Below are 16,734 nucleotides of genomic sequence, written 5' to 3'. Positions count from 1 at the left end.
CAAGAAAACTAAAAGTCCTTTTCCTCTCCCAAATGGGAGACAGTGGTTTGACAGTCCCACATTGGCTGCCCACATCTGAGTTTACATTCACAGTTCCTAGCTCTTTCCACTCTTCTAAATTACAAAAAGAAAATATTGGCTCTTCTGACGTGTGTTTGAATGCTGTTTTCAGCAGTTCACTTTTGCGCCTTTGTACATGTCTACCTGCTTTACTTACACATTTCCTCCCTGTGTCTCTCAACATCCTGAAAGAAAATTATTCGCCAATGTTCTATCTTCCAAGCTTTATAGTTGGTGCAACTGTACAGCAATTATGTGTTATATTTAGTGCAACCTTTAGTTTGTTGGCGTTTAATGTTTAGTTGGCACAAAAGGAAAAAAGGAACAGAATAGTTGCCCAGGGAAGCCACACTGTTCAGAGGAAGGTGTGGTCAAATGTTCCCACCCCTCTTACTCTCCACACTCCCTCTGACAGGAGCAAGGGGAATTTTTACCTCCCTAAGCAGCTTCTGAAAGAGCTGAGCCATCTTACTGAATAATCAGGAAGCAGGTGCCAAATGTTAGCATCTATACACATAATATTTTTGTTTAATTAAAGGAGGGGGTGAGTGCAGAAGAAAGGGCTCGGCAATTGCTCAGCTCATATGTTAAGGTAGCGGAAAATTCCTCGTTGTAGCATGAAGAGATTGCAATGAGCTCAGCAGCCTTACCTCGTGGTGTGTAGCCCTTAAGTATAGATTATGTCAAATTCAATTGCAAACTGAAAGTGTCTATTAGACCACAGGGGGAAAGAGGTGGCTTGAAGGAAGGTTTTTCTGACTCTCCTTATTACTAAAAGCAAAGACAGTAAGTGGGGCCATTATGATGACTTAGCATCCCTGGGCGGCTTCAGGAAGATGAGTGCCCTGTGCTTTTGCAAGAGCATGGCTTTGCACATGTGGAATGGCAGCTAGAAAGGAGGAATTGCTGAAATGCAGGGTGACCTCAGTTATTTTACTGAAGTCATTTGGGTAGATAAGAGATGAGTGAAGAGGGGATGAGTCACTGAGAGTAGAAATGGAAAGATCAGGGAGAGAGCCGAGGGCTTCCTTTTGTATTAGGGACAGAACAGAGCAGGTGCAGAATTGGCATAAGACTTGACTCAGGGTGATGTCCAGGGACTAAGGGAGTGGGCTACCTAAGATGGCAAACAGACAAAAGCAGGAGCCTTTACAGTGTGGAAGCCCGGTGCTCAGCAGTGTTCAGCACAGGCAGAGTGCTCCCTAACTCCTCCACCCCTCGTGCCTGGGTTCATAATCTCATCTTTCTACCATTCCATGCCTTAATCTCTCTCAGAGAAGCCTTTTCTCATCTCCAACTCCAAAGCACACCTCTCCCCCCATGTGCTGTTCTGGGGAGCCTGTGCTTCCTGCTGCCAGGTGCCTGTCATCTCTGTTCTCTGTCATTCCCCTGAGCCCGCAAGCCCATCAAAGGCAGCGTATATATGCCACTGTTTTCAGGCTTTAGCACAGTGGACACAACACTCCAGGGCTTAATGATGTTTGTTAAGTAGGTTAAGTCATCACTGCAATTCAGCAACCCCCATCTAATCTGTCTTGTTCATCACAAGATAGGGAGCTTCCCAAAGGGAAGACTGCGGTGGTCATTTATCCCCTACCTCCAGGTTCTGGTAGGGTACCTGAACCCTGGAAGCTATCAGAGCGCATCTCCAACTCACACTTGACTTGTTAAAGCTGGTGATAGACACAGGCGTGTGGCACTCCATGCCATTGCTTCTGACTTCTACCCCTTCTATTTAAAAATTCAAGACCCAAGGGGAGGCTCCGAAGCCTGACACTATTACTGATGCTAAGATGTACTTACAGCTAGGAGCCTAGCATGGTTGCTTTCTGCTAGCACCAACAAGCAGCTGAAAGAGTCAGATGCAGATACTTACACCCAACCAATGGACAGAAGCTGGGGACTCGTGTGGTGGAATTAGGGAAAAGCTGGAAAAAGATGAGAAGGGGGTAACCCCATAGGAAGACCAGCAATCTCAACTAAACTGGACCCATGAAATGTCCCAGACATTGAGCCATAAACCAGGCAGTATACACCAGCTGATATGAGGCACATATACAGCAGAGAACTGCCTAATCTGGCCCCAGTGAGAGAAGATGTACCTAACTCCTTGAGACTGCAGGAAATTGTAAGGTTTGGTAGGATGGGGATGGGGGATGGGGGATGGAGACATCTTCTTGGAAATGGGGGATGGGGAGGAGGTATGGGATAAGGAACAGTCAGAGGGTAGACCAGGAGGGAGATAACAACTGGATTGTAAAAAAAAAAGAATTAAAAAATAAAAAAACAAACTTCAAGACCCATGGTTTTTCAAAGAAGACATAACGAATAAAGTTCTGGGGATAGTTGACCCTGCTTGGCTACTTCTGGTAAACTCCTGAGAAGAGAACACTGAGAAGCAATCCATCAGGAGGCTCTAGAACAGGCATCTGTACATAAATAATCACCCTTAGCAAAGCTTTGCCCAAATCAATTCAGCACAACTTTTCTGTTTTGCACAGAAAATGCAATGCTAAGCAATGCTGGATTTGTTGTGTGTGTGTCTCTGCTAGCTCATTTGTTTGATGGTATAATTAAGAGTCCAATTATTATTCATTGTTTCTGGCCAAAGGCTAGATTTTAGTCAGTGGAGTGATCAATATTAGATAGAGAACTAGAGATAATGTGGAAGAAAATCTGGTGCAGGACAATCAATTCACAGCCCTGGAGAGTAGAAGTGTCCAACATCTTATCTAATCGAGGTAAGAAGAGGCCCTTGTAGCTTCAAAACATTAATATGAGTCAGACCTGACTTAATGATCTATGTATTAGCCAAGGTTTGCATGTGAGCCCCAACATCTGTTATCCCTTAGCATAAAAACTGTGCCTAATTAACTAAAGGATGGGTGCTCTGGCATCCACGTCTCCAAGGAAGCACCTTAAAGAAATGAGAAGTTTCCTTGGAAGGAGGAATGTACAGTTATACAACATATTGTCAGTACTTGGAACAAGCTTCTTAGGTTATGAGACATAATCCCTTGGCTTGGATATTTGTTCTCTCATTGCATAATTAGTATTGTTAATAACACAGTTTATCTGTTCACATTCTCTTACCTCTATTCTGCATATCTCGCCAGCCTCAGAAATCTCACAGCATTCCCCAGATACATCAGCTCAATGTAGTTTGGTGTCTATGTGGCCATCTTGTTCTACACGTTTACATGTGGTGCTTAAATTGAGAAATATATTTTTGTTTTGTTTGCTTTCTCACAGGAATGGGATTACTCTTTGCTTTGATTGATAAGCTGCTTTGAAATACAAAGATGCATCCTTGGGGGTCCTTCATAAGAGTGCTTCATTTTTTCACAGGTGAATTGTTTGCCACAGTGCATACGTGCTCACTATATGCAGTAGTTAGTCACGCACATGTCTTCAGTTTGTCATGTGACAAGCAGCAGTGCAATGAGTATTTTCTCTGTAAATATGAGAAATATTTTCTAGGGGAAATGCTTTAGATATAGAATCACCAAATGGGAATGTAAAAATAAGATCTTGAGGCTCTGAGACTTTTTTCTAGGTAGCATTTCAGTGACATCAGTAACACTAGGAGTCTTCCCTGTCTTCTTCAACTTAGCTTTTTCCCCCTCCTGACCATTCAAGTTAGAAAGGAAACTTGTGTCTCATTGCTATGTACCTGCTCCATCTTTCTTTGTGTCATTTTAGTCACTTGGATGTCTTCTATGAATAGCATGTTCATATTCATTAGTATTTTAATCTTTATTATTTTGTTTTGAAAATGTCATACATGAGTATTGTATTTACACCATTTTTATATCTCCCTATCCCATCCAACTCCTTCCATGTCACTCTCACCCTCTCTGAAATTCTCTCTCTCTCTCTCTCTCTCTCTCTCTCTCTCTCTCTCTCTCTCTCTCTCCCCCCTCATAGATAGACAGACAGACAGTCAGACAGACAGAATCTAACGAGTTCATTTAGTGTTGCTTGTGCATTCAGAGCTGACCACTTTGGACTAAATAAATTACCACAAGTTTGGGGTTTTTTTTGTGGAGAAAAGAGATTTTTTTCTTTCTCAGAAGCCATTGATTGCTTATATCTGTTCATCTAGGAATAGGGCATCATGAAAATTCCTTATTCCACATGTCAACTGATACTGTTAAGAGTATAACTTCCCTGCCACACGTAGAAGAGCCTGCCTCACAGCAGGCATCTTGGTCCTTGGACTCTCACAACCTCCCCTCCCTTTCTTCCATAACTCTCCTTAAACCCTGGGTACAGGAGTTGTGCTGTAGATGTACCAGTTGTGGTAGACCAGTTGTTCTCTGCAGTTTGACCAGTTGTGATTTTCTGTAATAGTCGTCATCTGTTGTACTACTTAAATGAAGCAACATTGATGAGGGATGAGAGCTACAAATATCTCTGGGTATGAGGATAAGTATTTAAAATACATTTATAAATTAGAGTGACTCAGAAAAGCAGCAGTAGTATGTTTTCTTCTAGGGGTCAATCACCTCCCCAGCATAGACAGTTTTTCTTATTAATAAAAACTTTTTACATATTTTAAGTTTGTATTTATTGCTACTATTGTTTTGTTTTGGGTGTAAGTGCTTTCTTTGCATTCATGTATGTGTATCACATGCATTGATGATGCTGTGAAGGCCAAAAAAGACATCACGTCTCCTGGAGCTGGAGTTATAGAAAGTTGTAAACTAGCACGTGGGTGCTAGCTCTGATCTAGATTCTCTGAAAGAGCAGGAAGTACTCTTAAGTGCTGATCCATCTCCTGGCCCCAAACTCCTCCCAAATTCTAAACATTCATCTTCTAGACTGAAAGGAAATATTCGCAACATACATTTTATTTCATTTTAGCTTAGTGAATAATATTTTGTTAGAACATTCACATAATCAAATTGATCAGTTGCTGTGTGTACCTTAAATCTTCTCTGCCCCAATATTTACTGAAAATGTTCTAAAATTTAAAATGATTTTTAAATCGTTTTTAAATGATGCTTTCAAGATTTCTATTTTTTAGCTTCTCTGGAAAAGATTTTATACTATGTTCTTTTTTATTGTAATATAATTACATTACATTATTTCTCTGCTTCCCTTTCCTTTCCCCAACTCCTCCCAAGCTCCTTCTTTGACCCCTTTTAAATCACGAGCTCTTTTTCTTTAATTTTATAATTACATATACCTAAACATTAATAATAAATATAATCTACTTAGACTGTTGGGTTTTATTTATGTGTATATGATTTCAGAGCTGATTTCTTACTTTTGAAAAGTAATTAGGGAGCTCATTCCTGGATAAGACTGATTCTCCATCTCTTAGCATTCTTGGTCTAGGGGAGGGACCCTGTGTGATTTACCCCTCCCCTACACAATAACATGTCTATATTACTCTTGTTCTTTTTCAGGTATTTTTAGAAAGACATATTGTGGAAGTGAATGAGGGTAAAACTTCTTGAAGATTTCCTGATCCTTTGGATATTACAATTCTCCTGCCCCCTTCCCTAGGATGTTCCCTGAACCATGCAAGAGCAGACTGACCTGGAACTCACGTGGGATCTAACTACTAGCGCTGGGATTAAAAGGCCTAGTCCAGAAACCTTTAACTTTAATATGCCTACTTTTCATATATCACCTTTTAATGCCCAAATTGCCTTCCTATTAATAAACAGGAGAGGAAAGATCTTTTACCTTTGGTTAAACTCAGCAGAATTGAATCTGTCATTCTTTCACGATTTAGCTCTGCTCAACCCAGCGGTGTCTGAAGAACTGATGTCATCATTGCTTGAGCTCCTCTTGGGAAAGTATCATTTCCAAAGTCTCTTGGAAAGTCCTCTGTAATATTGTGGTAACCGGAATGTATAACATTGTCGGTGCCCCCGACATGACATTTTGTGAACTGTCTGGATATATGTTCATGTGGTCCTAATGTATACTACTGACCTTGGGCTGGTTATTCCTCAGACTTGCCTTCCTCTCAGAACTCTAGGTTGTTGGGTACAATGTGTGTGGCTACTGCTTCAGAGGCTGTCTGCCAAAGGGCTTCACTCTGCACACAGAGACTCACACACTGCATAACAACGGCATAAATGATATTGCCTTTTCCTTACAGTGCTTCTGCAATCACACTTGCTTCTCAGACATAACTGGGACTTTGCTTCTGCTCTTTAGAAATCTCTTGAAGGAGAGTAATTCTTGAATTAGTTCAATATAAAAGTTTAGACTTAGGTTTCGTCTGGGACTAACTCATCGCCATTAGTCGGTAGCTTAGCAACCCTCAGTAACAGGATTCATGACCGCATAACATCTATACTGAAGTCTTTTCAGTGAGCCACATCCATAGAATTAGTTACACAGTCACTTTCTCTCTTGTACTTTTCACTGATCAAACAGCTGTATCGTCATAGACAGCCCATCTCCATAATCGCATCTATGCCCACATAAGAAATCATAACTGCATCCAAGTGGCCTGCATGCCCCTAACTTCCTATTTTTCTAAGTTGCCCATACACAGCTGCATCTCAGTTCTATTGCCTTTGAGCACTCCAAACCAGTGAGCCCTAGTGAACCCTAATGGTTCTCCATGCTCTACAAACTGATGTCTAAACTTCTGCCGTCCTTTCTTGACTATTTCCCTTTCTTGTTATCCCAAGGCCCAGATCTAATACCAAACACTTTTGAATTGTTGTCATCTTCCGTAACTTCTGTCTCTAGTGGATGTTACAATCATTTCAACTCTGTGTGGCAATTAAATCATACTGCTCTTTTACTTTTAAGTAACCATTGTTCCCACCGAGGAGGAGATGCTTAGCTACTTCTATGCCATTTTGCCTTCGGATGATCACTGTGCCTATAACAAATGAGGCTTTCGTGAATTCCTTTCCATTTGAGTTGATCATACAGGTAAATGAGGCCATTGGCGATCACAATTCTACTCAGACTGGGATAATTTCTATTCAGAATACTCTGTGCCTATTCTCCAAAATAGTATGCATAAGCCAGACTTGGGCACACAGAGTAAACCAATGTAGCAATTATCATTTTCCCTACAGGTGCACATTTGGTTTTCATGGTTTGTTTGTTTTCTTCTTTCCTAGAATATCTATAGCATGGCCTTGCCCTTGTTTGGGGGAGTGACACAACTTCCTTCATTGCAATTCTAACATTAATTTAAGATAAAAAATCACTCACCAGGGGACTGAGCTGCATTTGTTTTCCTCTCAAATTTTAATAACACCAGCAACAGCTCCTGGAACGAGATAAGCATCTTAAAGCTAGAAGAAGTGAGAGAGAGCAGCTTGTTCCTCCTTTATATAAATTATCCTGGGTACCAGGCAAAGATGGTCGACAGAGAGAAACAGATGCTGCCTGCCTATCGCTTCTCATCCTAACAGCTCCTCGATCCCAGAGGCTCCCACAAGCACACATTTGTTCTGTTCACATACACAAGAGGGAAATGGTTAAAAGGGGCTTCTGAGATCTTCGCTTTCCATCAAGTACTTGGGAACAAATGTTAGAAGAAATAATTTGCAGCAGAAGTGCATTTAGAGAAGGCTAACAGCAGCAGAAAACCATATGACACATCCCGGAATCTGAGCAATCAATGTTCTATTCAATCCCGTCCTCCACCCTGTGCATCAGAGTATTTTCCCTTTGAAACTTTTGCACAGTTGAACAGGTGTACTGATCCACAGGGGGAAAAACAGGAGAGAAAATTATTCATCTGTCAACAACAGAGATTTCAGCAAATTCTTTATGATGCAAAGATTAAAAATAATCTGCTAAGGATTATCTTCAGTTTGCAGGATATTGGGTGAGTTGCTTCTCAACTGGAGATATTATGCTGATTTAATTGCAAAATATTGGTTGAAAAATTATTTACACCTAGGCCTATGCCAGATATTGGGAAAGTACACATCTGCTTAAGATAGACGTTGCCAAATTTACTCTTAAGCAAGAGACAGCAAATACCACAGGCTTTTTAAGATACACAATATCTCTTACACCTACTCACCCTGGTAGCAGATAAATGGACATGTCTGTGTTTTAATAAAGCTTTATTAACAGAACAGTCAGTTAGCCTGCAGCCACAGTTTACTCTGATTCTCTTTCTTAGTAACTATAAGTAACTATTATATTTCCATGTGTAAATTAATAACTAAAGAGAAATATGTACAAATACTTGCAAACAATAATTAATGGATTGCGTGTGAATATGTGTGCATGTGTGTGTGTGTGTGTGTGTCTGTTTCTGTGTGTATGTACATGTATGCAGGTGCCCATATCTTCATGAGTGAGTGCATACACCAGGGAAGGACATCAAGCGTTTTCCTCTATCATTCTTTGTCTAACTCCCTTTAGACAGGCTCTCTCCCTAAACTTGCAGCTCACAATTTGCTTGGCTAGACTAGCTTGTCAGTGAGCCCTGACTACCCTGCTGGCTTTCTGCATCCTAGCATTCAGGTTATAGCATGCATGTAGCCACATCTGGAGTAAGGGCATCTGAATGTAGGTGGTCTTCATGTTTAGGCAGCCAATGTTCTAACCTACTAGCTATTTCCTCAGTTATGGCTAATGGTTTTATTATTAATAATTAATAATATAATTAAAAATATTATCTAGATTTTGGGGTTAGATAGGTAAGAATTTAGATTAAGGCTTATGAATTAATAAAAATCTTGTAGGCTCAACATCAACTCCATCAGTTTACTAACTCTAAAAACAGAGACTTTAGTACTCTGAGCACAGAGATACAGAAGAGTCAGATAAACCCTTAAAGAGTCATGTAAACAGATGGCTGTGGGAGGCTCGGTAACCACATGCCAAGGAATGTTGGAGCCTGGAGATGAACTCACATTAAGGGAGGCAGAGAAGGAATCTCGCATCTGCATGCCTCACTCTCCCTCTGATATTCTGGCGGAACTAAATTACAGGCCAGAAAACAAAATGACCTATTTGTGTGATCCATAACCTCCAGGTAAGGGAGTGGCTGGAAATAGCAAATAAGGGGTCTCCTAGGACAGACAAAGGATGCCTGGTACACCCACAGCTGAAAGGGCTCGAGAGTACATTGTACCAATGCTGTCCTCTACAAGGGTTGCTAGGTGCATCGGGTGGCTTCAGATTGATCACCCACACACTCCCATTTTCCTCCTGCATGAGATCTCCCCACTGTCTACAAGGAAATAAATAGAGCGGTTTTCTCCTACCTGCAGGGTAAGGCGATCTCTTGCCAGATACTCTCACTTAACAGATGGAGGGTGATACGAGGAAGCCCATTTGACTTCTATAAAACAACCAGGGGGACTGAGCACTGGAGTCAGAGGCCAAAGTTCTCAGCGCCAGCTCTGCTCAGATGGGGCCACATGACTATAAGATCATCACTTCTATTGGGCCCCAGTTTCCCTTTCCTTACCTAAAAATAAAACAGGAAACCTTAGGATCTGTGATCCGGTGTGCTAGATGTGACCTAGACATCTACTGAAATCATCTAAAACCTTGGAAATAATTGACATTTCTACATATGAGAATTATTCTAAGAGAGTAATCCTGGCTTTCTTTTTAACAAGATCTTACTACCCACAAGGCATTCGGACACCACACATGCCTGTTCCTCCTCCTCCTCCTCCTCCTCCTCCTCCTCCTCCTCCTCCTCCTCCTCCTCCTCCTCCTCCTCCTCTCACTCCTATGTCCAGTTTCTCTCTAGAAAAGCTTACGCAATTCTTACTTCAACATGAGTATACTCTACTTGACCTCTCAATGACCCGCTGAGTGTTAGGAAACAGCAGAAATAGGATCCTCACTATTATAAAGTCCTCTAGACCAGGCCCTGGTTTCCTCCTCTTTCTTTCTCAGCCCCATTTCAGACACACATAGATGCCAAACAACCATTAACTGCACCTATAATAAAGGTCCAAGGACAATATGAGAGGGTCATTTTCTGGTTGAAAAGTGCTGGAGGCTTAAGTCTTCAACAGCGGCTCACAGAATAGGAGAAATTAGGGAAAAGTCTCTCAAGATAACGGAGTCAAGCCCCTCAGAGTCATAGAGAAAGGGAGACACTTCCTTGAGGCAACCAAAAGGCAAGAGGGGCTTCATTGATAAGAAAGGTGTCCTTTCTCCCTGAGGAGCTTTCCTTATTAACCTACTGTAAACTTTGAGCATCTGAGTGAGGACCTCACACCCTCTCATTTCTGTAGCCATCTCAAAGAACGCTGAAGGCAGTGCTCGGTAGTTTTTCTTTGACTACACTGTGGTTTCTTCTTTCTTCTACCCTTCTTCACTCCTTTTCTTCTACCTTTTCAACTCGCTAACAGTAGAAAAGAGGAAAAAAAGGGTATTGAGGAGAGAAAAGAGATCCCTGAATAAAGACAAGGATGAGAAAGGGGGTGGTGTTATCATTAGACTATTTCTTGCTGATTAGGAGTGTCTAATTCCTTGGGGAAAGTTTGATCTTTGTTGTCAGGGTATCTAATTTCTTCTTATTGTCTCTTCATTGCCTATGACTATGTAACAAACCCTGACCCAAACCAATCTGCCTCGTCTCTCCAGGCCCTAACATTTATGTACCCTCTGAAAAGTCCCCAGAATTCTAAACATCGCACAATCGCAGGAGCTGCCTTCAGCTGGCAAAATCATGCCCCTACCAGTGCATGAGGCAAATCATAGTCAGCTGCTGTGGACAACCTGAAGCAGTCCCATGTCATACCTGAAATTAAAGTGAAAGAATAGTCTCATAATATTTCTGTTTTTTAAAGAAACTAATTCCAAAATTGTCACCGAAGTACCCCCTGATGCTAAGGGATGATTTTTCTGATGATCAAAGGTTAGGAAAGGCTGGAATTTCTTGCTCCCTGAATCTGGGCGAGATCAGCAGGCTGAGCCAGCAGATCTCTGCTCTAGGGTTGCTGCTCCTTGCTCTGCTGCCATCTGGAAAGCCTCTTTGCCAGGCTCTGGCTGCCCTATGAGTGCCAAGCTGCTCTGTTGCTCATCACAAACTGGGGAGATGCTTAAAGAGCAGATGTCAAGCCAAGATGTCTCATCTGTGAAGCTCCAAAAATGTTCTGGGTCCACTAAGGGTTTTCTGATCTATTCTTTGAGCTTTAGGGGTGGGAAATGGAATCCCCTGAGCCAACAGGCATTTTTCCTTCTACTGTGGTTTGTGAGTGTCATCTACCATAAGTTACCAAGGACTTAAGTCCCTCAACAGAAGGATTTCCTAGCATCTCTCTACAAGGGTAATTGGAACTCCAAGGTTCTCCAGCTCTGTACCTCAGGGGGCATTACTCTGGGCACAAGCAGCCAACAAGTCAGGCTCACTTCCTCTCAGCTGGCAGCATCCATACAGAAGAAGACCTTGGCAGCCCTTGTCTGACCTGAATCATAGGTGAGAATGCTCTGCATGGGCTCGACAGGGCCCCCTCTGTACAAATAACTTTATGGGGGTTGTATTGAATCTGTCTAGATTTTTCAGATTGCTCTACTCAGAAACATCAGCCTCCACCTGGAGCATGGCGCACTCTAGTCCTCTCCATGTATGGACTGCAAAGGAATCCCTGGCCCTGCTCTACTTAGTGCTCATTTTAGGCAGCTAGAAGGTGAGAAGTCGGGTCATTCAGTACATATATCTGATTCCGACTTGGCTTCAGAACGTGCCTGGCATGTTAACAAGAAATATGTTTTTCTTTCACTGGCTTGAAGACACTCAGCTTCCTGTCATTGAGAATCACCTCAAGAAACCTGAAAACACCATCCTCCCCTACCCCCTTCAATGCCTGCTCCTGGGTCTTTAGAACTGTTCATACATGGGATTCCACAGATGAAGATGTTGAGATGCAGGGCTATTAAAGGCTATTAAGGATTACTGAGCCTGGTAGTGGCAGAGCTGGAGAGCAGAGGAGGAAATGAGTCCAGGCACTGCACCCTTCTGTGATGAAGGGAGCACTGTATATCCTCTCCTTAGTTCATGCTCAAAGTAGACATTACTCCTCCTTGTTATTGCCGTCACCTACAAGGACACTCATCACAGCCTTCAGTTCTCAGCTAATGCACCTTCATAACACCAGGCTGATTTGGATTTCTTCCACCCATTTTGAAAAACCACCTTTTCTTCTCCTCATGCCAGGGATCTCTCTTCTTAAATCTAGGCAGAACTTACCCTTGTAATTTACCTCTTTCTGACAAGGTGGATCTTAGCAGAAACACCCAAGACTTAACTCTGACCAGAGTCCTAGTTTGTCCAGCCCCCTGCCATAAACTTTTGCTCCATAAAGAGCAGTAATGGGCTCTTCAGAGATGAGGTCTCACCCTCCAGAACATCAGTTAAAAATCCCCCCGAAAAGCTCACTGCTTGAAAACATACAAGGAACTGAAGAGACATAGTTTTGAGGTTAGTCAAGTATTTTTGTTATTTAAGCATTTTATTGTGGTTTTATTTATTTTATTGTTACATGTATGGATCACAGCAACTGACATGGAAAAATGAAGGGTGACTGGAGAAGAATACGTTTGGTGGGAGGGGAAAAGATGAGGATAATGGGAAGAGTTTGATAAAATAGCCTCATGTATCTAATATATATATATATATATATATATATGAAATGATAAAAGAATAAATGCAAGGTTTTCAAGTATAAAACAACAAGACCTCAAAAATATTAGTCAACCCAGTCATCAAAGTATAATTGTGATTTTTGAGTGAAACAATCCAAACATACCAACAGAAAGGTGAGCAGTTAAAGTGTGGAATAGTCGTCTGTGATCTACTGAATGGACTTCAAGGCCAGAATCAAAGAAAGTAACCTCGAAACACAGTAAGAGGAACAGAGGTCACTTGACAACGTACACAGCAGTGGGACACTGAGCACTAAAAATAGAAGATTTAGAAAGTCCTGACGATGATTGCTCTTCTGACCTGGGGACAAAGATGTGACTAAGACAGGGTCCCCAAGGTCTTTCTTGGAGAAAATGTCTTTACTTAAGAGATGGGCACAAGATGGCAGCTTGTACTTTTATTTAAACTCTATACAAATACTTTCATATATTGTTTTTCTACTTATTTGCCCAGCTCATTCTCTCAACTTAAGATCCATAAATGATATTTTTTCTTATCTTGGGTATTGCCATGCCAGTAGCATCATTAAGGAGGCATGGTGCATAGGTAACATTCAGTGTGTATTTTGAATAAGTAAATACGTTTATGATCAGATTTCACAGTTAAACTTTAATAAGTTCACGAGAACAATGCAAGCTGTTGTCTTTATTAGTGCATTGACCAGAGGGACATTGGGTGGCTCACCTCATTGGTATGTGCAGGACCACAAAACACAGGCAACCCAAACTATTAATCACCTTTATCCCCATTGTCTGTGGGACATACAAATGAGGTAGAAAAGCCAAGGGTTTCATGGAAAATATCAAAAGCAGAATGAGATTTCCATCGATTTGAGGGTTTCCATTATGGTTGTGTCCTTTGATCCTTCACTGTCAATCTCTCTGCCTGTTCCCCTTTGTCTGCTCTCTAAGAAATGTGAGCACTGCCTCTAAAACTTAAACAGATTCCTTCAGACTGTCCCCCTCTCTGCGAGACTAATAGCAGCAAGTTCTCTTGTGTGGATCCACTGTGCTTCACTTTTGGTACAAAGACCCTGGCATACTGTCATCATCCACCTTGAGCTTCTGTTGACAGTGTTTTCCATGGCCGTAGATGCCATCTTCTCTGTCCCTCTTCCGGCCTATGTCTGCACTGTTTGAACATGGAGCCAATGCTATAAAACAGTCCTGAAGTTGCCCAGAATGTTATTTCACTTGAATATCTTATATGTCTATGTGTATAGTATATAATGTATATGGTATAATGTGCACATATATGTATGTATATGTATGTGTCTATGTATATATTTAGAACTCCTCCACTCTAAATCAAACTGCACTTGAGTTCTGAGAAAATGTGAGTAGAGAATAGATATTCTATAAACAGAAGAAAGGGGTCTGTGGGGCCACATTAGGCATAGATTCTCGTCACTATCCTGACAATGTCTTTAAAACCTAAAATCCTTCACCTATTAAATTGTTTCCAACTTATAGACTGGAAACTGAGCCTAGACAGACTCGATTACATTCTTCTCCAAATCGGGAATCACCAGTGTTCACTCTGGACATTGCGCCTTCTAATTGCTTGCTTGTGCCCAAAGAAATCACATTTATTCCCTGGTGGACTTTGCTGATATGGATGAAGGGCAGTGGGCAGTTATGTTGGTTATTTAATTATTTCCCTTATTGTCATAATGTGGGATGGGGTTTAAAATAAAGCACACTACCAAATGGATCTCACCCCGCTTCTCATAACACCACAAAGGGCTTACAGGCATGATCTGTTATCACAAAGCAAGATCAATGCCAAGAACAGCCCTTCAGGAAAGAGCAGCATGGAAGTTATACCAAAAAGCAAGATTGGAGCTTTTCAGAAGCCTTGATATAGGTGTAAGACCTTCACAAGACATGTGTGGACGTTGTCCTTCCTTAATACTGCTATAGTTATTGAACTAAGCTCTACTGCAATTAGGATACCTGTGGACTGTTTTTCTGTGTGCCTACCTTGCTTCATGACTTCATATGCATCTTAGCAGTCAAACACAACTGTCCTGTGAGGCCAAAGCATAGTGGTGATGAAGATTTGTCAAGAGAATAGAGAGATGAAATGGGGTATGAACAAATAGCTTAAAACAGATGACATCTCTCATAATTCAACTACGTGACCAGATTCACTTACACCTGTATATCGAGCTCCTACTACGTTGCAGACACTCACTTCTCTACCCAGTCAGAAATGGATGTTGGAGGATGATGGAAATACTTTTTGTAGTTTACACTCTTGTGAGGAATAAAGAAGGAAAGGTGATGGGTAAGTATTGAGCTTATTTTCAGTCAGTGACTGACTCAGTGGTTCCAAGCAGAGACCTGTAAACTCACTTGGAAGTGGGTATGATAGCTCTGAGAGCTTCCGCCTACACTCACCTAAGGGCTTAACTATACCACTCGTCAGAAAGAGAAAAGAACAGAGAGAGATGAGTTGGGGGAACCCAGTATCAACAAGACCCACAAATGTGAAAAAGGCATATTTCAAACCAGAACCCTGTCACTCTTCTAGCTATATGGTTTGGAGCAATTTACCTACTCTCTCTGTGACTTGATTTCATTAAATATCAGAATATATTACAAATGAATTATATCTTGTATTGGGGTTCATATTCAATAATGTGATGTCTAGAGAGTGTCCACCATACCCAGAAACTTTTACATATTAAGACCAGTTCATTATTGAAACAACTGACTCTGAAAGGTTCAGTAATGTTAAGAATTTTGATTAAGATCAAAATTCCCAAATCAGCAGGAAGCACGGGCAAGTCTTCGGAGTGTTTCAATCTCACAGGGAGAAATACAAGAGATGCAAGAGATGTGACCTAACGAGAAGGCAGTGTCCACAGGAAGATTCAAAGATCACAGTTTTGTGTGGTTCTCTTATAAGCCAGCCACCAAAGCACATGCTTCAGTGTATTTCTTATGAGTGCTCCTTTGTCACTGTGCCTTAAGCCTGGGGTGGAACTCTTTTGGGAGAAATGAAAATAAATCTACTCATTCCAGGTGAAGCCCTATCAATAGACCAAGCCAGGATACAGGAAGCCGATATGTTTGGTGGGATTACTTACCAAATGTGGGTGATTCAAAGGCAGCTGAATCTTAAGATGCCCACCCCAGCACAGAGAAGGACTCCTGAGAAGAGCAGCATCCCTGGAGCTTCCTAGAAATCCTTCAGGCAGCCAAAAGAGCCCACCAGAGGATGGGACCAGTGACTGCTACTACTTCTATAATCTTGTGGAGGGGTCTGTGAATCTTATAACTTTAAGAAGATTCCTGTTGCACACAATTTTGTTTTCTTTCTGAGTCTTAGGAGTCTCCTCCTCCCTCTAGGAGGGAGGGTTCTATTTGGAGGAAATAGCTGTTCAATGAGCCAATTCATTATACAAATGTGGAAACAAGTTTTGTAGAACTAAACAGCTTGTCCGAAGTCACTTAGCTGTTCAGAAAACTGCCCGGAGATACAAACTTGTGTCCTACTATATCTTCTTTGTTGCTCACTACACCCTAAGTCAATGTAGTTGCATCCAGGAGTAACAAATTCTTTAATCTCTCTTGCTCCTGTTCCCCCAGCTGAAAGATACATTTCCCAGCCATTTTCCCCTCACTGTTGAACATGCATAAGGGTGAAATTGAATACACTCTATTTAGCTGCACATAGCGGCACTCAGAAAGTGTGGGCTGAATACCAAAAGTGTCTGTCACCAAGACAACCTTCTACCCTCCTTCTCCCTATGCTAAGGAGTTCAGAGTACCCAAGGACAAGAGCCCATTAGCAGTAAGGTGCCCTTCTAAGGAACACAAGGGAAAAAACCTGCTCTCTGGCTTTCTAGGACTGGGCAACCTACTCTCCAATTCCCTGGTTCTCTTAACTAGTTTAAAGAGTATATTCTTTCAAAAGCAAAAGAATGACTATAATAAATATCTGAGACAAACACTCTAAATGAAGAAATATTTTGTTCCGAAGTTACAGATGCCCATGGCTGGCTACCCCAAGGTGGTGGGGAATATGAAGCACAGCTGCTCACCTCA

General features: G+C 41.6%; 1 long non-coding RNA gene across 4 annotated transcripts in view; it reads right to left on the bottom strand.

The window, feature by feature from the left end:
• LOC148007932 (uncharacterized) overlaps nucleotides 1-16,028 on the bottom strand; it is a 44,483-nt gene extending 28,455 nt beyond the window's left edge. For 3 of the 4 annotated variants that reach the window (XR_015648258.1, XR_015648269.1, XR_015648254.1), the window contains exons 1-2: nucleotides 15,774-16,028; nucleotides 7,258-7,315 (exon numbers count right to left, since the gene is read on the bottom strand). This is a non-coding gene — a long non-coding RNA (uncharacterized LOC148007932). Of the gene's footprint in view, nucleotides 1-5,757; nucleotides 5,902-7,257; nucleotides 7,316-15,773 lie in introns of all 4 variants that reach the window. The other variant, XR_015648264.1, reaches the window with a different exon arrangement.
• Nucleotides 16,029-16,734: the final 706 nt, after the last annotated feature.

The sequence above is a fragment of the Rattus norvegicus genome, chromosome 1 (assembly GCF_021556685.1).
Source record: "Rattus norvegicus strain SHRSP/BbbUtx chromosome 1, alternate assembly SHRSP_T2T, whole genome shotgun sequence".
NCBI lineage: Eukaryota > Metazoa > Chordata > Mammalia > Rodentia > Muridae > Rattus > Rattus norvegicus.
The sequence above is the reverse complement of the archived record's forward strand: the minus strand, read 5'-3'. Positions and strand labels throughout refer to the sequence as shown.